Source organism: Fukomys damarensis, unplaced genomic scaffold, assembly GCF_012274545.1.
Source record: "Fukomys damarensis isolate Sample0158 unplaced genomic scaffold, DMR_v1.0_HiC HiC_scaffold_24, whole genome shotgun sequence".
Classification (NCBI taxonomy): domain Eukaryota; kingdom Metazoa; phylum Chordata; class Mammalia; order Rodentia; family Bathyergidae; genus Fukomys; species Fukomys damarensis.
The window spans coordinates 4,657,730-4,667,275 of NW_022900936.1; the positions used below are offsets into that span (position 1 = coordinate 4,657,730).

A 9,546-nucleotide genomic window follows, 5' to 3' on the forward strand; every position below is an offset into this window, starting at 1 on the left:
AAAAAAAAAAAAAAAAAAAGAAAGAAAGAAAGAAAGAAAGAAAGAAAGAAAGAAAGAAAATGACAATATTTTCAAATAATTTAGAAAACACAAGTGATAGAAAGAACTAGGAATAATAAAACTAGAAACGAGATCAAATTGATTAAAATATTAACATATAATTGTAAGTACAAATCTGCAGTCATAATCTCTCTAAAATGGACTAAGCTACAGCATTTCCTGAGAATGGGGGTGGGGGATAAATGCAAAAAAAATGTGAAATGGCCCTTTCTGAATGTAACTGAAATGTCAAAGCCCTGTATTTGTTTTTGTTTTTGTTTTGAAACAGGGTCTCACTATGTAGTGAGACTGACCTGAAACTCACTATGTTGCCCATGCTGGTCTCGAACTCAGCGATCCTCCTGCCTCAGCCTCCCTAGTTCTGGGATTACAGGCGTGAGCCACCATGCCAGGGTGAAAGCCCTGCATTTGGAGCTCCAGGGCACTGGGGGTCTCTTTAGGGTGCCAGTCCTGCAATGCGATTCTAAGTGCACAGGCCCTCCTGATGCAGTCCGCTCCGCAAGAGACCAGGAGCAAAATGAGAATGAGACCCTCACGGGGTCCTTCTGTGAAAGGCAAATGCGTACTTCGGGATACCGGCTTTGGGTTCGTGGTGGCTGGGTGTCTCCAAGACCTGAGTTTGGAGGCTGCGTCCCCACCACTGGGAAGGTCGGAAACTGCGGAGATGGGGCCAAGCGGGAGGTCCTCAGGCCCCTGGAGCGCTGCTCTCGAAAGGGCCTGTGGGACCCCTGCTGTCCCTGTGGGACCTCTGTCGCCTCTGTTCAGGATGTGACTCTGCTCCTCACACGCCCACCGTGTGGGCCGCTCTCACCCGGACCCAACCCGGTGAAGCCACCCTGTCTTGGTCTCGCACCCCCACAACCGTGAGCTGAGTAAAACTTTTCTCTTAAATCAGCTGCGCAGGAACCTCGTCCAGCAGCACAGCGCTGACTGATGCCGTGCCCAGGAGCTACCGAGTGCTCAGGAAATGATCCAGACAACTGCAGAGCCCTCTGGCTTGTTTGATTTGTGAAGCCCTGGGATTCCTCTGTACACGTGCTCAGGAAATAACCGCTTATCGTGGTCCCAGCTGGTCCCTTGTGCAGGGTGGAACCTGTGATTTCATCTTCAAAATAATGAATTGGTGGCAGTTGGTGAAAGGTCTGACTCTTCATCTGTGCAGGGGCACGGCTACGGCTGTGCACGGGCCGGTGAGGGCCGGGGATGTGGAGTAACTGGAAACGGTGAAAATGTGCTCCAGGTCAACGCCTTACAGCACGGTTCTGTGCTGGGCACAGCCTCCCGCTAACTCTGAAGGGGGCCTGGTGGGAGCCACCTGGACACATAGGGACGCTAAAATGGTCAGAGAAGGATGACATCTAGGACCCCGGCAAGGGAAAGCCAAGAACAGAGTTCAGAAAACAAGAGCAAGGGGGAAAATGGAGGTGAAAGAGATCAGTTTGATAAACACACGCACACACACACACACACACACACACACACACACACACCCCAGATCAGTGTCTCAATACAGCCAATTTGTACTAACACTTCCTGTCTGCGTACTGTCTTAAGAGCTGTCCACATGATTTCTCGTTCAGTCCTCCCTGCACATCAGGAGGTGTGCTAACGTTCCCTTATTCTTAGAAGAAACATCTGGAGTGTAGTTTCCAGCCTGGCTCCAAGACAGATAGGTTGTAGGCAAAGGCAGAAGTTGCAGCCAGATGAAGGTGCCCAGAGCCTGCTCTCCGAACCCCGTGGCCCTTCAGGACTCACAGAGATGGATCCCAGGGACCAAAGGAGCCTCTGGGGCAGGAAGGGTCATCAACACAGAACCTCCAGAAAAACTGGGAAGCTCTCAGGCCTCCAAAATGTAGCTTTAGCAAGGTTATTGGCTAAGCTCAGAAAGCAGATGACAACCCTTTAGGAAGGAAAAGACAAAGGCGACAATGACAGTTGGCCTAAATAAATTCCCCACCCGCCATGGAACCAACAGCTACAGAGCCCAAGACTCAGTACATGGAAAAAGTGAGAAGGAAGCTGTGTTGTGCGGCCTGAGAACAAGACAAACCAAGTGTTTGGTCATTATCCAAACTGTCCCAGCAAAGGCTCATTGAGTTGATGGTGTAGTTGCCAAACGCTGGGTTTTCAGAAAGTGATTGGATCATGAGGACCCTAACTTTGTCAAGTGGATTAATCCACTCATGTGTTCACAGCTCAGTGGGCTTTTAGGTAGTAGGCCCTATGGGGTAAAACATAATGGTAGGTGCGGGTTTAAGGGATGTATCGTGTCCCTGGGCCATTCTTCTGTCTCTCTCCCTGTCTTTCTACTTTCTGGCCACCCCGAGGTGAGCAGCTCTCCTCTGCCTTTCCATCGTGGCATTTCTGCCTCACCTCGACCCGGAGCAAGGGAACCAGCTGACCAGGGACCGAAACCCAGGAAGGCATGAGTCACAAAGACCCTTCCTCTTGGAAGTTGTTTTCCTCAAGTGTTTTGTAACAGGAATGAAAACTGACTAACACTAAGGCAGCAACCATGGTTGTTTGGTGGAGAATTTTGAGGGCAGAGGAGAGCGGAAGAGAGATGAATGCCAATCAGCGTCTTCCCAGAAGTTCAAGAGACTGAGAGGGTCAGACCTGCTGAGAATTAGAGGTTTGTCAACAACAGCAAACTTGATTTGAAAAAGGGCAAAGGCCTCGAACAGACATTTCCCTGAAGAAGATATGGAACTAGTCAAGAGCACATGAAAATACAGCACCCCTAATCACAGGGAAATGCAAGTCTAAATTACGACGAGGTGACACTTCATGTGGACTAGGATGGTTAAGATTAAAGAAGGAATAGGTGATACCGACCTTGGGGAGAACACAGAGGAACTGGAACACTGGTACACTGCTGGTGGGAACATTAAATAGTACACTGTGCAAAGAAGTACGGCAATTCCCCCCAAAACTGAAAATAAAATTGCCGTATAATCCAGCAACTTCACTGCCCAAATAAGTGAGATGAGGGACTTGAACAGGTATTTGTACTCATATGCACAGCAGCACTATCCAACAGCCAAAAAGTGGAAGCAATGGAAGTGTCCAATGATGGACGAACGGACAAACAGAATGTGGTATATCCACACTGTGGAATATTACTCAGCCTTGAAAAGGACGGGAGTTCTGACATTTGCTTCAATGCGAATGAAGATAATCTGGTAGATGAAACATGTGAGATGCGGAGAGTCAAACACTGATTCTGCTTGCATGAGGTTCGCAGTACAGTTAAATTGTTAGAGACAAGGTGTAATGTGGGTTGCCAGAGACGGGGCGGGGGGAGAAATGACTGATACAAAGTTTCCTTTTGGGGTGCAGAAAGTGTTCTGGAGCTGGATGGTGGGGCCCACTGTCCACACAGTGCACATACTAGGTGGTTTAGACAACAAATTTAACTTCTGGGAACTTTACCACAATTTTTTTTAAAACTAGGGATTTATGGAATGTTAGGCCTCAAAAATGAAGTTAATCATATTGGCATTATACCCTCAACAGAACTTTTAATTAGAAAAGAAAAAGGAATTTAAAAAGCAGGGGTAGAAGAGTAGCCAAGATGAGGGCTAAATAACAGGGAGTCCTCTTCATCCCTGGAGGCCAGTTTTTCCCAAACTGGGACCCTCTCTCCCCACATCATGGGTCCTCAGTGAATCGGGGTGGGGAGCAAGTGCAACAAACAGGACCCCAAATGGGGACACCACTAAATTAGATGGCATTCGAGGGCTTCCTTTGGGGCTGGAGTTTTTGGAGACTTTACACAGTTAACAAACAGCATGAATCTCAAAGCAGCGACACATAGGCAGTTTTCTCACGTTTATTTAGTTTGTGAGGACCACGCCCCCTCGAAGGCCTCAAACATACCCAGAATCGACTGAACGGGTGAACAGGGTCAAGGATGGACCAAGACCAAGAGTAAAATGGGAGGGTGCAGGCTCAGTGAATTTAAGTCAATCAATCACACGGAAACCACCAGTAACTTGTTTCTTCGGTTTCACATAAAGATTAGCCTGCCGCATGACGGGTGCCTTGTCAGTTTTCATTAGTCCGAAAAGGCTCCTTCCTGTATCTGGCGGGCTAAACTGCACAAACCACTGTGCTCTTTTGTCCCAAGCAACAGATGACCGAGGAAACAGCTTCCGCCTGCCGTGTGTGACGAGTGTCTCAAAAGCAGCCAAAACAGGAAACAGAAAAGCACGTGTGTCGTGTAAAATGCTAAATTGTAAATCTAAACTGTGGAAGCGAGGAGTTTTCAAAGAATAACTCAGAGGTAATTCCTCACATTGCATACATTTTAGTGATCTTTCGTGTAAGTGATTCTTGTCCCTGAGGTTAGCAGTGAACTGCATTTAGGGCAGCAGCAAAAACAAGATTTTCAAGAGAGGAAAGATGGGGAGCCAAAAAACCCCCCCAAAAAAACAACAACAACAAAAAAACAGAGTCTTGAAGCAGTGATTTTTTTTTTTTTTTTTTTGTACTGGGAATCGAACTCAGGTCCTTGAGCTTGCGAGGCAGGCACTGGAACCACTGAGCTAAATCCCCGGCCCAGAGCAGTGAATTTTATTTGCACATTTTTTGAAGTAAACTGGTTAGCTAAAACTAGCAAGAAGTTAATTTGGGCATTTTGCGTTTGAGAAAGCTAAATAAAGGTATCAAAAACATCCAGCTCGGTTACTTGTGCGTTCTCCAGAAATCTTTCAGATTAGCTGCAGCGCACTGGTTGCAGGCTGTCTGGGAAAGTCAACAAGGCGCCTCCGCCTGCGCCTCCGCCTACCCCTCCGTCTCAGAGAGGTCAGCCTGCTGCCACTGGTCTCATTCAAGTTTCTCAGCCCATTACAATTTCTCAATTGCTTAATTCAACTCTAATAATAGTAGGCACTTGTTTCTCTCCAAAGACAATAAACACCAGGGGCTGCTCCAGATTTCATAAGAAACAGACTCCGGAGGCCACCCCATCCGGCGGCTGGCCGACAGTCACATCAGCAGCTGCTACTGCTCAGAAGGGTGGTGGGCACTGAGATGTGTTTCTGTGCTTTGTACATGCTGAAATTTCAAAATTAAGGTCAAACTAACCAAAAATAGAGAAGTAGCATTCAAAAAGAAGAAAAAAGGGAGGGAGGGAGGGAAGGCAGACACAACACTTGGCACTTGGCATCATCCTTGAAAGAAGAGGCCTGGGGAAACACCAGAATTGTTCCTGACCTTTTACTGGGGTGAGAAAAGAAGGGAAAGATAGGGAGCTGATGTCCCTAAAAGTCTCACGAATAGGCTCCTTCCCAGTTGGAGAAAAGTGAACCGAGCTGGTAAACAAACCTGACAAAGATGACCCCCTGGAGTAAAACAAGAAAAATCCCCAGGCTTGCATCCCTACTCCTCACCAGGAGAACAAAGTCCAACACTGAAGGGAATCGTTATCTTTCCCACAAGGCAGCTGGGTTCCAGAAAGACAAAGCAGATGGAGCAGATAGGAAAAGAAGGGTCAATTTACTGTGAGAAACATTCCTTAAGAAAGGAATGAAGGAGAACAGAGAGGGAAAAAATTAAAATATATATGTGTGTGTGTGTGTGTGTGTGTGTGTGTGTGTGTGTGTGTGTGTGTGTAAAGAAAAGCCAGCCCAAAACAATCTGTAATTAAAAACAGGAGTCCTCAAAGCCCCACCTGGGCAACATTAGCAATTTAGCAAGACCTTATCTAAAATTACAAAGTAAATTAATAAAAAGGTTGGAGGATGCAGGTGAGTATGAAGGTCCTGAGTTCAAAAGAGTAGAGAAGCGAGGGGAGAGAGGAGGAGGAGGGAAGAGAGAAGAGACGGGGACTCAGATCAAAACTGTACCCTTAATACCCAGCAGGACAAACAAGGAAGAATCCACCCCTCACCATGGCACAGTGAGACTACGGAATAAAGAGGATCTCTCCTTAAAAGTTGTCAATGAGGCAGACAAAATCTGGAGAGCTACAGATTTACATTTTTCTTTTCTTTTCTTTTTTCTGGTACCAGGGATTGAACTCAAGACCATGGACTTGCAAGGCAGGCGTGATTCAGCTGAGCTAAATCCCAACCCACTAGATTTACATTCTTGAAGGGGACCATGGTGCAACCTGTGAGAGATACGAAACCAGTCAATTACCCACAGATTGAGAACTCTGATTGAGATGATGATTTTTTATTTCTGCAACTGCACCTATAAGCAAGAAACCCAGAACAACATCAAAGGAGCTAAAATAAGGCAAACTAAAACCTAACTCCAGAAACAAGATGCCCTACTTCAAGAAGAAACCCCTTGAAAAGGAGGGTACGAGGATGGCCCTAGGTGAGAAGGGCTTCCGGAGAGACTTACATGCTGCTGCAGCTTTCCCAGTGAAGGAACTTCTGACAGCCACCAATGATGTGCAGGAGTCTCGAGATAAAAGCATTGAAAAACAGTAAAACAGAAAGAGTCTCAGCGTATCTCTAATTGCAGCATAGCTGGTGATTATTTTTAGGTTGGACAAGATTACAGAGGAAGGGGATGCGCGTCGTGTTCAAGGGAAAAGGAAAGCAGCCCCAAAGCTGCAGCTCAGCAGAGGCAGAGGCTCCTGGAAGGCAGCGACGAAGGCAACAGCACTAATGACACCACCCCAAAAGATGCAATCGCTTCTGAGAATGATTCTCATCTCACTGCAAGTGAACGTAAGCAAGGGGACTTCACTATGAGAAAAAGTAAAGTAAACAAAGTCCAGGGCTGGGGATTTAGCTCAGTGGTTCCACCACCTGCCTCGCAAGCACAAGGTCCCAAGTTCGATCCCTGGTACCAAAAAAAAAAAAAACTAAAATAAGAAGTGCAAAGAAAGAAGTGATGGTAAAATCCCCAGTAGAAAAGAAACAGAAGAAATCTGAATCCAAGTGTACTGTGATGCTCTGGACTTCTGTACGTGTGTTTTTCAAACAACTGACTGGAGTAGACCTTTCTCCAGCTGCAACCCAACCAGAATCTCAGTCCTTCTTTTTCTTCAGAGGCTACTGGGAAACCATTACAAATTTGCAGTCCTTCAGCTGAAAGTAAGAGACCAAAGCGGGTCCCACCAGCAGCCTCCAGAGTAGCAGCAAGGACAGCAGCCCCTGGCAGGCATGACTGTTACATTCCCAGGTCAGAGTCTCTGTCTTGGCCTGTCCACACTAGCACACACAAGCCACTAGCAGCGAGTGTGGCGATCAAAAGAATCCGTTTTGCAAGTGTGTTTCTATCTGATTTGGATTTACAGTTGAAGAGGGTATTGCAGCACAGGGGACTCCTGTAACGTGTGGTATAATTTTGAGATTATGCTCCCTGGAAAGCTCTTCAAGACTTTAGGAAGAGGTTTGTTCACAGCAGTTATCATCTCGCGCCATCCCTTCTGAGAACATGACTCCACTTTCATACGTATCTTAAGTCATTGTCATTAAGCGGTTGTCAGTTTGACATGGAAGGGTCCACGCTGTTCTATCCCAGTGGTGTGATGTTCCTTCCTACTCCATCTAGTTTATGACCACGGTTATTTCGACTAGGAGGCATTTCTAAAATCCTATAAACTACTGAAACTACACTGTCAATTTTATGTCAAGGGTGCTGTACATTCTATCCAAGTCTTATGGTGATAGTTTGGAATTATTTTACATGTTAAAATGGTTAATGTGCTACAGAATATGTCCCCTGTTTGGAAATAGATGGTCATTGTATAGCCAATAGAATTTAGTGGCACTGTATGAATTCTTCACTATCAAAAATCTTAAATAAAAATGAAAAGGGTTTTAAAATGCTCTTCCTTTGATACCATTGCATCCACCTGTCTCTACCTGTCTACAGTTAATGATAAAGTAAGAGTTCTACAAAAAATATTAGTCTTTTTTTGTTACAAACACAGCCAAAGGGAAGCCAAAGTAGTCACTTTATATTAAGCTGGTACTTTAAAGACTGGCTTATCAACTATATAATTATATCTGTTGTGGTATTAGAGAGTATAGCTTTTTAGGAAACTTTGATTTGAATTTATTGTGAATAAAAATAGTAATGAATATTTTATATTGATGAAAATTTCAACCTGCTTCCAATCACTTTTTAGTAAAAATAAGTCAACTTTTCACCTTAAAAAATGCATAATACCCACCTCAGTTCTCAGTGTAAGGAAACATCTGCATTAGCCTGCAATTAGTAATTCTGAATTATGATTAAATGACCACTCGCCTATTTCAAAAGTTGCCAGAGAGAAAGCCATATTATTTACTAAAGACTAACAACTAGATAGCAATTTCCTACAACCGGTAATCTAAGCCAGATGATATCTTCAAAATGCTGGAGGGAAATAATTGTCTATTGAAAATTTTATACCCAGTCAAACTAACACATAAAAAGAAAGGCATAACTAAGACATTTTTTCAAAATCATACATATAAAGCTTATCACTTATGTAGACTCGCTCCAATAGACACTTCACCGGGAAAATGCCTAAAACTAAATATATATCAAAGGATGAAAGACATGAAGAAAAATATAGAACATTTTTCTTGCCTGGACACAGAGCATGAGGCAGAAAGAGTCAGACCCTGCTGGAGCAGCTTCCACTAGGGATGACTGGGGAGCCACGGTGCGCCAGAAGTTGAATGAGAAATACCATGAAATGGTGGGACCAATGAGGGCTGGGTATGAAACTGAGCATCAAAGAAAGAAACTTCCGGTCTGATTCATTAAAAATGTGATTGGAGCTAAAAGAGCCTCCTATAGAACAATCAACAGCACTGAAGAGAAAGAAGAAAATAAGGGGCAAGACGAACTAAAGCTGACTTGGGAATATTGGCAAATGGTGGGGACTGACATGGAGTTAAGTTGTTGTGACACTGACGAACAGCACGTGGGAGCTACCACTGGTGAGTCCAAGGTTCTCTAATATGGAATGAAAGGGGACTACATGTTTGTCTGGATTTCCCACTGGAAATGACAAGAAGAAGGATGCAGGGAGTAGTCTAGTGGCTTTAAAGATGTCCAGTGATGTTGCAATAATTCAGCTTCCCCCAACAGAACCCATCTTCTATTACAAAACACTTAACCCCCCTGACTGTGTGCCTGCAGGCTGGCAAGGGCAACTTTTGAAGAGACAGTTGCAGAACTAGATATGGTGAGTGAAGGAAGCTGTAAGGACTTTACAATCCTCATGTAATTATTCCACAACTGTCTGACACTGACGTCAGCCATGCGGGGTGATGGTGAGGGTGTAAAAGGGGAAAATCAAGGGCACGACAGACAACAAGAGAGATTATCTCTGATCACCCCATTCCCCTACATCCTACCCCCCTGGGAAGTCCCCACTGTCACTGAGAACCACCAGATCTGATATTTATACTCAGTCTCAGATTTTAGATTCCCATCATGGTGGGTTTTTAAAAAACAGTTGTCAAAAGTTCATACTACACTACATTAACAGAATCAAGGACAAAATCAGATGATCATCTTAATAGA

The 9,546-nt window shown here is 44.8% G+C and overlaps 2 pseudogenes; both read left to right on the forward strand.

Annotated features, from left to right (window-relative positions):
• Positions 1 to 6,165: 6,165 nt before the first annotated feature.
• On the forward strand, positions 6,166 to 8,773 carry LOC117283258 (annotated as a pseudogene).
• Positions 8,774 to 8,782: 9 nt separating this feature from the next.
• On the forward strand, positions 8,783 to 9,278 carry LOC104870836 (annotated as a pseudogene).
• The last annotated feature ends 268 nt before the right edge of the window (positions 9,279 to 9,546 follow it).